Source organism: Simochromis diagramma, unplaced genomic scaffold (assembly GCF_900408965.1).
Source record: "Simochromis diagramma unplaced genomic scaffold, fSimDia1.1 OVJJ01000389.1, whole genome shotgun sequence".
Classification (NCBI taxonomy): Eukaryota; Metazoa; Chordata; class Actinopteri; order Cichliformes; family Cichlidae; genus Simochromis; species Simochromis diagramma.
Window position 1 is genome coordinate 1,078,961 of NW_024387227.1, and position 16,683 is coordinate 1,095,643.

At 39.6% G+C, this 16,683-nt stretch overlaps 1 protein-coding gene and 1 long non-coding RNA gene across 3 annotated transcripts in view; one reads left to right on the forward strand and one right to left on the reverse strand.

Annotated features, from left to right (window-relative positions):
• atg7 (ATG7 autophagy related 7 homolog (S. cerevisiae)) overlaps positions 1–16,683 on the reverse strand; it is a 62,539-nt gene that overhangs the window by 7,982 nt on the left and 37,874 nt on the right. The window lies entirely within an intron of this gene.
• LOC120746801 lies at positions 5,200–12,301 on the forward strand. Its single transcript, XR_005698938.1, has 3 exons — positions 5,200–5,214; positions 8,471–8,475; positions 12,132–12,301. It is a non-coding gene; the product is annotated as an uncharacterized LOC120746801 (long non-coding RNA).

Below are 16,683 nucleotides of genomic sequence, written 5' to 3' on the forward strand. Positions count from 1 at the left end.
ACTACTATGTCATTTTACTGTGCAGTGCTGACGCACAAACATCAGGATAAGCTGCAGGTTTTTGGAAACAAGTTCCACAGACATATGAAGGTAAACTTGGCTCTTTTTTTGTCATAGTCACCAAAGATTTGAAGTGCTACATGCAAAAAAAAAAAAAAAAAAAAAAAAGGAAAAAAAAAGAAAGAAAAAAGAAAAAAATTCCAGCAAACTCAGGAAAAGAGTGAAAGTGAAAAGATCCCGGGTTCTGCAAAAAGGACAATGATCAAAATCAGACCTCGAAATCCATCATGAACTGTTTACAGTCTCCTGACCGCTACCAATCTGCATAAGGTACATAATGGCACCTCCCAAAGAGGTTTTGGCCTTCCCCCAAAGGAAAATCACCAGGACTGAAAATGATTTTTTTTTTATAACCGCTGTTTTTTTTAAATGGTTTTGAATTAACTCAAGCAGAAAATCGATTTTTATGCATCAAATGACCACAAAAAACAGAAAAACACATGGACTTCTGTTAGCAAAGTAATACAGAGTCTTTAATACAGAGTCCCTCAGGGAGGAGCAGCTATTTGCTGTGACTGGCTGGGGGTGAGGACAGAGGGAGACAGGATAAAAGACACACTGTGGAAGAGAGATGGAGATTAATAATAAATACATGAAAAGTGTGAAAAGAGGTGAGTGTAAAAAATATAAGCTTTATCTAAAAGGAAAGTTTTCAGCCTAATCTTAAAAGTAGAGAGGGTACATCATATATCTTGATGCACGCTCAAAAATCCAGGTAAAGAAACCGTAGGACGTAGTGTTTTCAGTGGGAGAAACATTTCGTCACTCATCTAAGTGGCTTCTTCAGTCTCAGCTGACTCCAGTTTTCTCCAACCTTATAAACAGTTCATTTGCATAATGACTGAAACTAGCACCACTGACAAACAATGGACTGTGAGGTCAGTTTCTTGACTGTTAATATGCATACTGTCATGACCACTGATCAGCAACCACCAACCAAATCATGGCAATCCTCACGGCACTTAACAGCGTACACTATACTACTCCGTTTGTGCCGGGGGACCCGATCCTTGGGGTGGACCAATTTTGGCACAGCGTGTTGCCTCTCAGCTATTCCAATACTCCTGATACATAAACGATCACTAAGTGATCATAAGTGATCCAAATGAAGCATCATGCTACATGATATGCATCTACTATGGAATAAAACATCTTTGAACGTTAAATGATTTTTAAAATAATTCATAGATTAAGAACTGAAAGACTGGATGATAGAAAACAAAGGGATCAACGGAGTATTTGTGTGTTGCAGAATAAGTTGGCAACAAGTCTGTTGGCAGCCAGTAATTATTCAGTTGCTGCTATTTGTGATACATTATGACTCATATGCAATTTATAGGAAAACATTGCTTGAAATAAATCTGGGTTTGTAAACTTAATGTGTCATATTCCAGTAAAAAGGTCAATTAGGATTAAAAGTGTTAAACTCTTTTTGACTGAGTCTCTTCTTTCGCAACACACTTGAAACAGTCTCTCACACACACACACACAAATACACAGGCAAAACATAAGTGCATGTGCGCTCCCATTTTCAGGCAAGAAAATGACATCATAGGGTACTATGCAACACCAACTGTTGGTGTATTCCCAACAACAATCCTGAATTCCTCTGTGGTATTTCTTCACCATGTGGGTAGTCTGTCAATTCTGCAAGTCAATTTTGCAGTCTGGGGGTTTTACTGGTTGAGAGACAGTTTAAAGTAGGGTGAAAATGTCAAGACAAATGCAGGAAATAAAAAGTTTAGAAAGAAATGGAATAATAGCAGAACATATCTGTCTGGTTAATCTTTGTTTCTACCTTCAGCTATGGCCACAAACTTTAGGTAGCGACTAAAGTATAAGATAGCCGAGACAAATAATGGAAATTAGCTTCCTGCAAAGGCTTTAAGGGTTCAGCCTCTGAAACAGGGTGTGGAAATCATGTATTTGGCAGGAGCTCACGGTAAAGCTGCTGCTCCTCCACATCAAAAGGAGCCAATTGGTGTGGTTTGAGCATCTGACTAGGATGCTTCCTAGGTGAGGTGCTTTGGGCACGTCCAACCAGGAAGTGACCCCGGGGCAGACCCAAGACACGCTGGAGAGATTATGTTTCTAGCCTGGCTTGGGGATGCAGTAGAAGGTGGTCTGGGATTCTCTGCTTAGACTGCTAATGAGATTTTAAAAAATGGATGGAGGCAGCGTGTAGTGTGCGCTGACACAATAAGCAGAACTGTCACTGGTATTGCTTGGAAGTAAAAACACTCATTTGATAAAGTAGTTCCAGATGCCTCGGTGGATATAAGATGTCGGGACTAAGAGATACAGATTCAAAGCAGTACATGTGTCAAACCAGGATGTAGATTTGGTTTGGCTAAACGAGAAACAGACCACAAGACTGTTTAAATATACTGAGTGTAAACATCTCACAACTAGCAGCTATTTCCACAGATTTTAAAAACTCTTGACAGTCATACTGGGTCACACAAAAACACTATAATTACAGCAAATTTAATTCCGTGTACCAATACTGAAATTCTGGGAACTTGCATAAATGGCAGCAGACTTCACTTCTGTACAGATTTTTACTATTATGTGATTGGTTCACACAAGGAGCATTTGTGTCTATTTTCTCTGCACGTGCACTTTATAGTCCTCTTCCCACCCAGAAAACACTGTAACCTGAGGAAAAACCTCAGGGCCTTAATAACTATGTAATTCTGCAGCCACATGGCACCGCACTGTATTCCTTAAGTTAACGAAAACTAAAGACATTCCACATCTGAAGGGTTTGTGTACTACAGTACAGCTGGACCGAAATGTAGGTAGTCCCAACCCCCTCGTTTTGAAATGATCACTATGCGTGCTTCCATTTCCTCCAGCAATCCCCTGTGTTCTTTCTGATGTCCTCTTTGTTCCAGGGCTGCAGCTCTCATGGGGGAGCTCGGTGAACATGGCGTGTAATTGGGTGTGCATGGGTACACAATCTGTTCACTGGGACTTGAGACAGGAAAAGGAAAAGGGGATGGGTGGAGACAGGAAAAGGAGGGGAACCTACTAACTTAACCTGCCCTATCGGTGACACATATCCTATGTGCAGATTATGTTCAAAGAAAAAAGAAAAAGACCCACACACCCTCTCTTTGACACTAAAAGGCAATAACTTTTTATTAAATAATAACATTTTTTAAGAGTGTTTGTTTTTTCTACAAAAAAATAAACACTCATCACTAAAAATATAAATGATGCGAGGATAATCTGTATATGAAATGACAGCCTTAGGATATGAAAAAGTAAAGCAAATCTATTCTTTCCAGCAGAGTGAGACTTCTCTCACTCCAAAAATAAAGATCATTTTGCTTCCTTGATCTGTAGCCTCAGTAAACACTTTACTGATGAGTTTATGTTCTCAATTCCCAGTTTCATGTCTTTTTGAGTGTAACAAGACGCTCATTTTGTAAATTATGGTCCCCGTCAGAGTTAAAAACAAAGGATAAAACCGGATATTCTTTAGGGTGGGCCTATCACTCTATTCTAAAACTGTGCAGTGTATCTCAGTTTCTCTCTCAGATCCATGTGTTTGTCATGTCCGGTTTCATAACGCCAAGTTCGCAGGAGCCAAAATGCCTCACTTGAGGTTTTCAACACACGATTTCACAAACCACTGGTTTATGTCATGGTTACCAGTTCCATCTTTTATATGCAGTCTATGCTTTTATCTCTGTCGTGGTTTACTGAGGTACTTACTAGAAATACTACTGGGTGTGACGCTATAGGACACCTCACTGAATAGCAGTGGTGTGACTCCAGCACTCACAGACATCACTGCAGTGCTACAGGAAGCCAGCTCAGCTTTCATCATCTTACATCGATGCAGTGACCCTCGCAGGCATCAGTTTGTAGCTTCATACCAATGGAAATGTAACAGAACTCAATCAAGCTGCCATTGCACTTCAGTAACACTGTTGGACTCATTATGAAATCCAATGCTTTTTTTATTCCACATATGCTTCTTCCCAGTTCAAAGCCCAGCAATCTTACTTATTTATAGTCTCTAGTTGTCAGACCTGAAAGGCTCAAGTGTCGATGTTTGAAGCACTTTTCCCTCACAAAGCTTCCCCCACATCCAGCGTGGATCCAAATTTGGTGACTCCTCTGTAACTTAGGCAACTTTATGGGGTTAATTTCCTTCTGAACTTGACAAAAATGTTAACCAATACCCAATTATCTTATATTTATTAGGTATTTAATTCAATCGATAAAGGAATGCTACTTGTATGGCTCACCAGTAGCTGAGGGAAAATGTGGCTGAAAAGGCTGGGGGGAAAAAAGGGTTAAACCCAGGTCATAATTTTATTAAATGACAGCAGTGTGTTTTACAATAGCTACAAAAAAACAGCCCAGTCGTTAAAAGTGTAGCAATTACATTTGGAGACAGAGGGAAAATAAGTGACACAAGGAAAAATGGGAACAACAGGACAACACAGATGAAGCTCGAGAGGAGGTTGAAGAAAATAAACGTCAGGCGGAAAGTGAAGGATAACATGGATGGGAGTGAAAGTCGTCTGACGCATGTTAAAAAAGGGAAAAGAGATGGCTTAGAGGAGCTCTTGTGGGAACGGCGTTAATGTTCAGGTCCCAGCTGAGGTCACGTCCCCTTGGCTGTGTTTTCATAATCTCCCGAGTCTTGGGGTAATCAAACAAAGCAGTGGCATTCTCAATACTCGACCCAGATAACAAACTTTGGACCAAACCCTTTCACGGAGAACTGACAAACCAGAAGCGATGCAGCATCCTCTTTTCATTTCCTTTGCTACTTTTCACTCTCTCTTTTCTTTACTTTAAGTCAGCCGGAGTCTGCTGCCACCACCTCCACCTCCCCCTTTCCCCACTTTTTCTGTCAGCGTCGTGAAGGCCAGCAACAACAACAAATGGAGCCTCTCTCAGCTGGGTGTGGTGGCCTGCAGAGCAACAGCTGGGTTCTGTTGTTTCTCCTGAGACACCAACAGACTATTCGCCCTTCTTTGCAGGAGGACTGTTCTTCCATGTTCTTAACTTTTTTCTTAAATATTTAGGGGCTTAAATTTCCCAAATGTCTTCTTTTTCCAGGGGCAGTGACTTTCTACCTTTCTCTGAAATGTTTCCCTAGATCGAAACCGTTTTTGAAAACAAAATTTAGTTCGACAACTGACATATCCTCTTTCCTTTAAAAGTCTCTTGCTCCGTCTGCCTTACTCTACTTTTCTGTCCTTTCTCTCACTGTCAGCCACTGGCTATCGTTCTCCATCTTCCACTTCCCTACGTTTTTCCCCGTTCCCTGTTGACCATTTCCCAGTGACACATTTCCTGTACAGCAGAGGTTATCAACACATTTTAGAGTCATATCAGGGTTTAAAAAAAGGGTAAAAAAAAATATCAAATTTAGCTACATAGTAAAATATATAATAGTATGCTTGAAAAAAGTACTTTTACAGATTACGTATGATTTTTAAAAACTGGTTTTCACTGTTCAGTTACAGCTGTTATGACAGTGACAACTATTATTGTGTGCCACAGCTGCAGTACAATTAAAACCTTTAAAAGTTTGAAGCCTCTGTTTAGATCAGCTGCAGTCTCCTTTGGCGAGGCATTAGCATGTGTGTGTGCTCCCAGTGTAATGAACCATTTTTGAGGGTGCAACTAACCGAATGGCAATAACAGATCAACTTCAGAGGCGGTGTGTGTACGTGCATGTGTGCCCTGCCAGTTCAGACCTGCCCTACGTTTAATTAGAACTATGAGTCAAAGCCCAACTTGTGGTCAGAGCAGCAATCAAACACTAGCAGGGCCCCATGGGCACGTGCACTAAGACACACACGGGCTTGGGTAAGCGTGCGCGCACATTCACAGATCCTCTCACGCACTTCTGCCTAACAAAAACCCTCAACAGAATGCAAATTATGAAACGAGAACTCTTTTTTTTCTCTGTTTTAAAATCTGTAAATTGTCAAATTGAGAGCAAATACTATTCAAACCAGTCGTTCTACTGTAGAGCAGCAATCCCTGCGCGCAAATACAGACACACACATACACAAACGCATTTAATAGACGAAAAGAAGACAAAGTGCTTAGTAAACCACAGTTGAAGCAATCTTTTGATCTGATGCTAAGCACAGCAGACAGTCACAGTCTTTCATTACAAGGCTTTGCACTTTGCGAATCAGTCACTGCCAACAACTTAAAACTTCATATATGAAGAAAAGAAACAAAGTCAGTCAAACATTAGCCAAAGTCTATTTCTGAGCGTTGGTCGTAGTCTCACTCACAGATAGCAGACAAACACAAATATACTATATGTACAGATACATGCTGTATGCAAATCATGCAGTACTTATCGTGCATGCACCCGCGCGCACGCGCGTATGTATGTGTAATTATCAGAACCCCGGGCTCGATGTTATCACTGCTCTCCATGTGCTCGACAGGACGGCATCGGGAGAAAAGATAAGAACCGGCACTGTGGCCAGATGTCCAATGTGTGCGTGTGTGCAATTCCTTTTCAAATCGGAGCTCCTGGGCAGATTACCTGTGACCAGCAAGGCAGGCCAGAATCAGGCTACAAGATCCTCTCTCTCTCTTACACACATGCACACACACACGCACACACAGACTCTTATCTCTGTCTTTGATGCAGCTGGAGATTTTTACTGTGTTTGCCAAAACCAGAAAATGAGGACAAAAAGCCCTGAACTGACAGAATCCATGGAAAACACTTTAGACTCCAGGTTATATGTACACACAGCAGCTACCTGTATTCATGTGAATGTAAAACTGATCGTTTAATTACTCTTGACATTTTTTTTTCAAATAAATTTCTGTATGTTGTAGTAGTTGTGCGTAACAGAAAAATACAACTCTTAGTGGGTTTGATGTTAGAAACACTCCTGAATGGAGATTTCGTCATGTGCTAATACATCTGTGTATGCCAGGTTTCAGCATATCAAACAATAGAATGTGTACTGGGCACAATGTGTGCTTACATTCTGATAACATTCACTTCCTTTGGTTCCAGCTGAGCTGCATTTAGTTGGATACAGATGACACATTTGACCTTCACTGGAAAGGTAAACATCCATTAAATTCAGCGCTGGTATCTCCAAACCTTTTGTCCTTAGTGAGGAACAAAACAAAGTATTTGAATTTAATTACTCACCCTGAAAGATGAGATTGGACCCAATATGTAGTGATGTTGTCTAATACCAGTTTCAGTATCAAGGAGGATGAGATTATTGTTTATAATCCAACCTTCAAATGAAAAGTGTAATATCTTTAAATATAAATTAAATATAATATGTCTTTAAATATAATATCATTGTTTTTCTGGGGTTTTTTTTTTTTTCTTTTTACCTTAAAGCAGTTTCAGTAACAATGCAGAGCAGACCCCTTCCTTATATCACTGCAACTGTAGTACCACAGTCTCCAGTTTGAACAGTGAGGGAAAAAATGAACAAAAAAAACCAAACAAACAATCACATGACATAAAAGTTGGAACTTTTGCAATTTTTGCTATAACCAGACTTCATCCAGCAAAGATGAAGGCATTCTTCATGGGACTTTATATTAGACACTTAGTAACCTGTCCACAGCATACCCTGCCTTCCGTCCCTCATGACCTGAATTGGTTAAGTAGCAGAAAATGGACAGATGGTAATATAAACGGTTTTATATTCAAAATTATGCATTTATCAAACTGGGCTTCCAGGACTCCATTACACACTTATACCTAAAACAACACTACCTCATCATCCATTAATAGATGGCAGAACATCTATTTTTCTAAATGATACATAGCTCGCCAACTTGATTCACTTCATTTGATAGCGCCAAATCATAACAACAGTTGTTGTCTCAACGTATTTTATATTGTACGGTAAAAAACCTTCAATTACAGAGAGAAAGCCCCAATGATCAGACGACATCCTATGAGCAAGAACCTGGCGACAGTGGGAAGGAAGAACCCCCTTTTAATAGGAAGAAACCTCTGGCTCAGGCTCAGGGAGAGGCAGCCATCTGCTGTGACTAGTTGGGGAGTAACAATAAAATGTGTATCTTTTTGCTTTTCAAAAATTGTGCATTACTTAGCGTTTTCTCCGTAGTTTAACAAAAAAAAAAAAGGGTATACAAAAAAGAAGACAAAAACCAGTGACGGTGGGTTTTGACACCATGAGAAAAACATAATATAGGTGTTGTCATATCAATAAATCATTCAAGAGTTTTTAGAGTACTAGCAAATAAGTTATTTGTATTGGGACTAAATAATACCAGAAATCAGATAATAAAATCTTAATCTCCAATAACATAATGTCCATGTTAAAACAAAAATTACATTGAATAGTTCAGCTGTGTAGCAAACCGATCCACATGTGAGCAAGTGGTGTTGGGGTGCTTGCACAAGTGACAGTCCACTCCAAAAGTGCAAAGCTGACACAGATACAGAAATAGTTGTTAAGCTACCGAACAGGAAGGAGAGTAGGAGCTAAACAGGGACGACTAGACTACTACTCTGTCTGCTGCCACCCAGTCATCTGTCCATCTGTCTGTCGCTCGCTTCCTGGCTCGAAGAAGACATCACTTTGGACTGACTGGCGCCTGAGAGGAGAGGCCATGTATAGGAACAGGGCCTCTGTAAGTTTTCCCATGTAGTGAAGGAAAATCTGGCTTTATGGATCCTATTTATGACTTATGAAAATACCTCCCTGTGATTGATGATTAGTAATTCTGTATGAGCTTCTTTGGGCTCAAGACACAGGACAGCTGTTCTGGGTGCCATGCTTCTTCTCCACCCCCATCCTACAGTACATCCCTTTGCTGGCTCCAATCCTGTGCATAAGGGTATTAATACAGCCCACCAAGGGAGAAAAGTGGACTTATTTCCGTGCCAAGAAGCTTTACAACATATCACCTGCTGTTCTTCTCACCTCTTCATTTTTATCTCCACATTGAGTGAAAAAGCTCGTAAAAATGCTAATATCAGTAACAACAATAATAAACCTACATAGTGCTAAATCAATAACTCAGGTAATCTATTAAAATTGACCAGTCTTTTCTTCCTCTTATAAAACAAAATCTCTGTGTTTGTCTCTTTGTCTGCCAACTCCTCCTACATGATGAGGATTTGAGCAACCATTACAATGCCATCAAATTGCTTGGCAACCACCTAGCAACAGGCTAGGCTGAACAGTATTTTTTGCCTCTATGCACCTACAACACCTTATGAAAGGATCCTATTGTTTTAATTTTATGACAATAACATGTCCATTATAACCACAAAAGCTGAATTATACGTGATAGATGACAATGTTATCATGTTGCCTAGCAATCACCTTGCAATGGGCTAAAAGAGACCATTGTTTGCATTTATACACTTACAGCTCCTCATATCGTTTTAATTTCACGGCCAAACAAGAACAGGCAACAAACAATATTGCAATATGAGCATGTACTAATAAGGCAAATGGATCACTGACTGGATATTTCTTCTTTCTTCTAATGTTAACTGCATTTTTCCTGGGTATTTATATTTTGCTGAACATGGCACCTTGTAATGATGGAAACACTGAGCAGCTCTGCTAGTTCTAAGGGTCATGTTACCTCAGCTAGAGGATCAGAAAGGTGGGACAGGGGCAGTTAAATGACTGATGGCCTACTGTAGCTGCCACACCTGACCCAAGTCCTGAATGACCTGCCCTGGCACAGAACAAGTATTATTCAATCCGGTAACTCTATTGAGTAAAGCAGGCTGTGGTTGAATCACTTTGTTATCCCTATTTGTCAAACTTCACTTGTTTGCACTACACTATTTTCCCTTTTGTGGTTGCCAGCACTCACTGCCAGCATCAGACAACCAAGAGCCAATTTGTGCTGGACAATCTATAACCTGTGAAGACTAGGGTTAGTTATAAAAACAAACACACAAGAATTACTCGCCCCACTTATATGTTAAGGTTAGCATATGTAGGATTAGCAAGTGAGGTTAAAAGTCAAGCCACCGATGACACAAAGCTTCTGAATTTAGCCTGTAAGGGACTGGGATGATTTAGACTATGTATAGGAACAAAGTTTCTGCATGTGTGAGAAACTATGTAAAGAAAGGAAGGATAGAAGATGTGACCTGTCTCTCCCTGCTGGCATGCATCAGAGAAAGAAGAGCACACTTTTATAATTAGCAGTGCAGAAGATGTCAAGCAGGAATAGCTGGCATATGTATGGGACATAAATATGCATGTGCCACATGATGGTATGCACGCTTCACTTTTTACATTAATACACAGAAATACAAAATCACACAAAAAGTCTGTAATGTAGCAATATTTTCGTACATTTTCCTTGAAGGTTTTCTGGAATTAACCAATTGAGATTATTCAAGGAGTAAACTTCAGATCAATTAATTCAAATGATCTGTAACAATAAGTATTTTAGGCAGAGTGAACTTAGAAGCTATCAAATTATAACAAGAAAGAAATGAAGACTAAAGTTTCCAGTAATAAATTTAGAATGATCACATATTTCCTCATGTTTAAACTGAAATTTCTTTTTATGAGATCTGTGAAGAATCTCTTCTTGACTTTCAAACTCTAAACAAATTATGGAACATGGTATCAAATAACTTTCTGAATCCTTCTTCTGTGTTTCAACCACAACTGCTACCTTTCCTCTCCTTTCCTGGAAACTGCTGCATGAAAGCAGCCAGTTAATGTTCTACTCAATTAAATATAAAATGCTTCATCTCTCTGCATCTTAATAGGTGATATTTTAACTTCTTTTGTGGTTTGACATGTTTTTACTGGAAAGAAGATGTTGGGCTGAGATCAAGGGGGAGATATTATACATAATTCAAATGGTGATGTTTTATGCTAGTAATAGATGATATTAAAACATGCATCAGGCATGCTTTTTTGTTTCAACTGATTACCGTATAAAATAAGAGTTGGTTGCATAATGTAGTTGTATCCAGACTGGTTTCATGAAAAAGTGTCGCTTTCACCATGCACTTCTGTCTGCCACTGGGCATGAAAACTACCAGGAAAATGAAGTTTCAATCGTGCAGCCAAAACAAAAGGAACATTTCATTTTCCTGGTAGTTTTCCTGAATTAGCTTGTAATAGCAGATGTTGAAATAAGTAAAATAAATAAAGACTGCATGGCCCAAAAAAAAAAAAAAAAAAAAAAAGCAATAAAAAGCAAGGTGAAGAGGAAGTGTATAATCGAAATCTAAAGTTTAAACAAGAGTAAAGTCAGCTGTCTAGAAATGCAAGAGAGCACTCTAATACTTGGCTTTTGCTGCTAAACTCAATAAGGGCCCAGTCACACAGGCCTAGAGACTTGACGGTGACCTCCTAGCAACCACCAGTAACTAGGACAAAATGTGTATTACTCAACAGGTCAGGAAGTGCTTGCTTCGGGTCCAATCGATTGCTGAAGCCCCAGCCACAGATCCAGAGACCGGTCAGTAATGCCAGTGACACAGGTTGCAAGGGAATTTTGAAACAATGTGTTACCAACCAATATTTTCCACTTCCAGTTTCACTGCTGCTCAGTGATTAGTTGGCAAGTGTTTGCACACAAATCAACATCATTCAGGCAAATCACAGGTGACCGTGGGAGAGGTTTTTGGTCCAGAACCTTCTTTGCAACCGATGTCACATAGCGACAGCCAGCAACCGCTTGCTAATCAAATGAGGAATAGTCTTCTACCCCTAGACACTAGTTTTTGCCAGGGGACCACTGACTGCTCTTTGACTTTGACTAAACCCAAAGTAAGAAGACCTAAGGGTGATTGTGGGAAGGTGTTTAGTGATGTTTCATTTTTAAAGGTTGGACGGTAAAAGTTTCTTCTGCGTGTGTGTGACTATGGAAACAGGAAAAATTCAGTTTTTCAGTCGGATGTCATTAGCTGTTTCCGGGTCCAAACTCCGCTTCAAGTCAAACAAACACTGCGGAATCACTGAGTTAAAAACTGAAATTTTTTCATCTTTAATTAAATGATAAGTCTGGCTGCTTTACCAGGTGTAACAATGAATAAATCCTTTTTTTCCATGGATGCCTGGATGTTAAAGTTTAACAGAGTTAGAAGTTAGCAGGGAGTTAGCTTGCTAATTTCCATCTAAACATAATATACCCTGTTCCAACTGAGGGATTTCTGAAAAATTAAAACGTACAGTTCTGCTATCACTTCTGACATAAATGAAGACAGAAAACTAAACAGCAGTGATGTTTGTGGGGTTACTGAAGTTTGGCTAGCTGGTATGTACTGATGTGCTACGTGGTGGCTAGCTATATAAACACATTAGCACAGTAACGTTTCCACTCAATAAAAGTTAGCAATCGCATGGCAGGTTGCTGTAAACGAACCAAACTTCAGTCAGAAGCACAACCGAGATCATTCATCAACAATACGAGGTTAGTCATTAATATACTGCTGCATGGGCTGGGCTGTAGTTACACTGTAAGGTTTTTTAAAAAAAAACGGTGCTTTAAAACGTGCTGCCGATAAATAGTGGTAATAAAAACTGAGAAACGCAGACAGTGTTCACTGACTTTTTTTCCCCCTTTTTTTTTAATGAGCTTGTTCAGATTAAATCGAAAATTAAATAGAAAATAGATAGTGTTAAAAAAAAAAACAACAGCCTTAGTAAACGCAAAGTAGTTTGGACCCGGAAGCAGGGTTCATACATCATCACTTAACAACTGGATAGGAAGTTGGTGTTTATGAACAGCAACAGCTTGTTAACTCACAATTTCCATACTTTCCAAGTCTTACTGAATGGAGTTTCATGGATTTCATCAAGTTAAAAAACAAAAGGATTGTACTTAGATATAAAGAGTTAAAAAAAAAAATAGGTGATTTTTTTTTTGTTTCAAAGGAACTTAATGGTAAATCGAAATGAAAATAAGCAACTACTCAGGGACGGTAGATTGCAGTCAATTTAAAGACAATTTATACTTTTTTAAAATGTCTCTCTCATTCTCCCTCCTTATTTTTTTTTCCACTCGAACTCTCCCTCTCACAGGAGGGTGTGCAGTGCAATAATGAAAAAGCAGACTTAATATGTTTTCCCTGAGTCCATCTGGTAATAATTGCAGCATGTAGCAACTGTAGCTGTGTTTGGATAAAGCTCTGACATACATGGGGCCCTCTGACGCTCATAGAGTAAGTGTGTGTTTGTGCGCGCGCGTGTGTGTGTGTCTCCACTGGGAGAGTCTGTTTATGTGGGGACAAAGAGAGAGAGAGAGAGAGAGAGAGGAAGAAGAAAAAAAAGCATGTGACTGGATAATTTGTGTTACTCTGAGTGTGTGTGCGCGTATCCGCACTTGTATGCTTTCCAAGCTGCTGGGTGACGGGCCAACATAACTAAATCAACTTTATCGTCAGCGCACTGTTTTACGTGGATAAGCGCAGAGCAGAGCATGGATGGATGTGTGTGGGTGGTTGGGTAACATCTCCTCCTCAAGGGGATGAGTATGACTCAGGGTGATGATTACTGGCATCTGATGGCACTGAGATTGCTATCAAAAAGCCACAGGCACACTGGACAGATCCAGGTATCTACATCTTATCGAACACAGCTTCTGTGTACTAAAATTAGACCAAAAGAATTTTCAGCAAGACTCGGATCACTTCTTTACTTAGACGACAGGTACGGTTCAATCTTAGGTCACGCAGCAAAACCGAAATAATTTAGATAGCAACTGTCAGAGCAATTACCCAAAGTGTGCCTCACAAACCGATCTTGAGCAAGACACTGACTCACGATATGTAACCTTGGATATTTGGAGTATCAACTTAAAAACAAATGCCTCCCAAATCAGGGGCCCCTGTACCCAAAGGAGGAATACAAGATGGTCCTATATTATTAAAAAGGGATTGAAGTAATTTCACAATGATTTCATTTCAAAATGCGACAATAAGATGATGATGTTACACAAACACAGGTTACACCCTCTCTAGAGTGTGTTCACATAACCAAACCCATATTAAATGTTGCCTAGTTTTTCATTCAAATCCTTGTGGAGCAAATCACATCAAGTGTTACTTGTGTGATATGAGATTCTTGTACTAAGCATGTTCTAAAGGCCCCTTTGTTAAAAATCAAGCAGCTGTCACGGTATTCAACATGAGACTACGTCCCAAAGAATCAAAACAGAAAAGAGTGTGACAAGTGACACATTCTTCTTCAAGTTCAGCACAGACGTGTCTAACTCGTGACTTGCTGCCAGTGCCAGTTGTAGTAGGTGGAAGGGAGTGGAGCATGGATTCTGCAGAAAGACCCTTTGTGCTAAAAGGGTCACACATCCTCTGTTTGAGCCATTTACAGGCTGACAGATTAACACATACGGGAAACACGCTCGTTCCCATGTTTACTGACAATGATGACAGGGACATACAACATACACAACTGAAGATCAATGACCACGTGCTTCCTTGATGTTAATATAAGGAAACTGCACAGCCACAAAATAATATCTAACCTTGATAAAGTCAGATGACTGTATACGAGTGTAACGCATCACTTCCTTTACAAAATCTCCTGCAATCACATTACTAACCTGACGCATTAGAGCTGCAAATGAGTAAAAAAGCAAAGCCAGCTTGTTATTATGACTTTAACTTTCAATAATGGTATAGCGCTTCTATTTTTGGTTAACATTAAAGTCATAAAATTAACCCATTTTGTCCTTGATCCCTGTAAGTGGCTGTATGAATGAGCGCAGTGACTCATCCTTCCAAGGCAAAGACAATCAGTGGGCATCGTAGGAAAGGTAGAGCATCCTGTACAGACACTCATTTCCTGTCAGCTTCTCTGAGTGTTTGTGTGTCTGACCGTGCCCTCAACAATGAGGCTACAGTGAGGAAGGAAAGGGCAGCCAAAACTCGAAGCAATGTTCCGGTTAAACATGTTTAAATGACAAAATTATTGTGAATTGAAATCGGAGCTTGATTCAGTTCAGGTAATGCATCCCATTCAACTTTTGAACCAACATGGTGACACAGGTTGAACATGTGACCCGATTCAGTCTTATTTGATCTGGTTTGGATAAATCACACGCTGGAAACAGTTAAAATCTTGTGGTAAATGGGTTTTTTTTTTGGCAACGATAACGTTTAACTACAAATACTCATCTAAAGTTAGGAGAAAATGTGTATCAGTCGAGGCATGAGGCAGTTTTACGGCCTCGGAGGAAGTAAGTACAATGATTTTATAGCCAAGGCTTGTCTGAATGGTTGCCATGGTCTTTTCCTGGCTGTGTAACATTTTTCCCTCATCTCTTTTGCTTCTACAATGCTATAAATAGTAAAAATAGAGATAGTGGCCCACACTCATTCTTAACTTAAACATAATCATTCATGTGGTTATGAGATAAATAGGGACCAAGAGGGGTAAAAGAGGCCTGAAACACATGACAGCATAAAGGTGGTGTGATTGCTGGAGAGTCTATCTCAGAAAATGAGCCAAAATGTTGCTGTATGACACAATTAGACCATATGAAAATAACTCATACACACGGGAGTGACAGTGGAGGTAACAGTTGCACAACACAAGGAAAACTAACCATGGCAATCTGCAGAGTAAAAAAACAAAGGAGTATAGCACAACTACAGATCAGCTCATAAATATTAAAATCAGGTCATGTTTCATTTTCCTTGCCACGAACATGAACGGCCTTAAGAGGCATGCTGCATACAAATGTTTCAAATATAAGTAACTGATTTGCCAGATTTATAGTACATTTTCCACTCTGCCATGGTCCCATCACAGGCTGAAATCTCAGCAGGGCTGATCTCACAAAGAAGCCATTCAAAGGGACTTGTGCACGTTAACACCACACACATACACGCACAGGCACAGCTTTCAGGCAGTCTAAACTTTTACCGAACTTGAACTCCCACAAAACCCTGCAGTGACCGCATAAAAAGTAGTTCTCAGGTTACAAACTCACCCAAAATAGGCCTTAAGTACATAGTAGTGATATCTAGTGACGTAGATTATAGTTTAGAATGGTTACACACACTTGAACGGCTGTAATGAATTCAGTGTCATGCTTTAGGGAAAGGCGAGAACATTGAAAAGTATAACTTGTTTCATTGTAATACTATATTTTTTCATATATGACCAGTACTATTGTATTTCTCATCAGACCCTGCAGTTTAAAAGTCATACTTGTAAAATCTGTCAACAGTTTCTAAAAAAAAAAACCCACACCAGATGAGATAGTCATGAAAATAGCTATTCTTTACAATTCAGGGAAACCTTTTAAAAGCAGTGAGTCACTGAAAAGTCACTGAAAGTGATAATCTTCCCATGAGGACTCATAACTGTACCCAATTCCAATATGTACACATTAAAAAGAATCACACAAGAACCCTTTAAACCCCCTAATTTTGCAGTGAGAATCATCATTATTTCAAACCAGAACTTCTCAAAATATGGGGTCGAGCCCCAAAATGATCCACAAGCCTGTTTCTAGTGGGTTCCCGCATGAAATAAGTAATAATATGCTTTCAAAGTCAAGAAAAAAAACACTACTGTCTTTCCTGGAAATGAGGGCTTTTTTTTTTAAGGGACGTCCTTAAAGCGCAGTAATTTTCAGAAAAAGTAATCTGTGTAC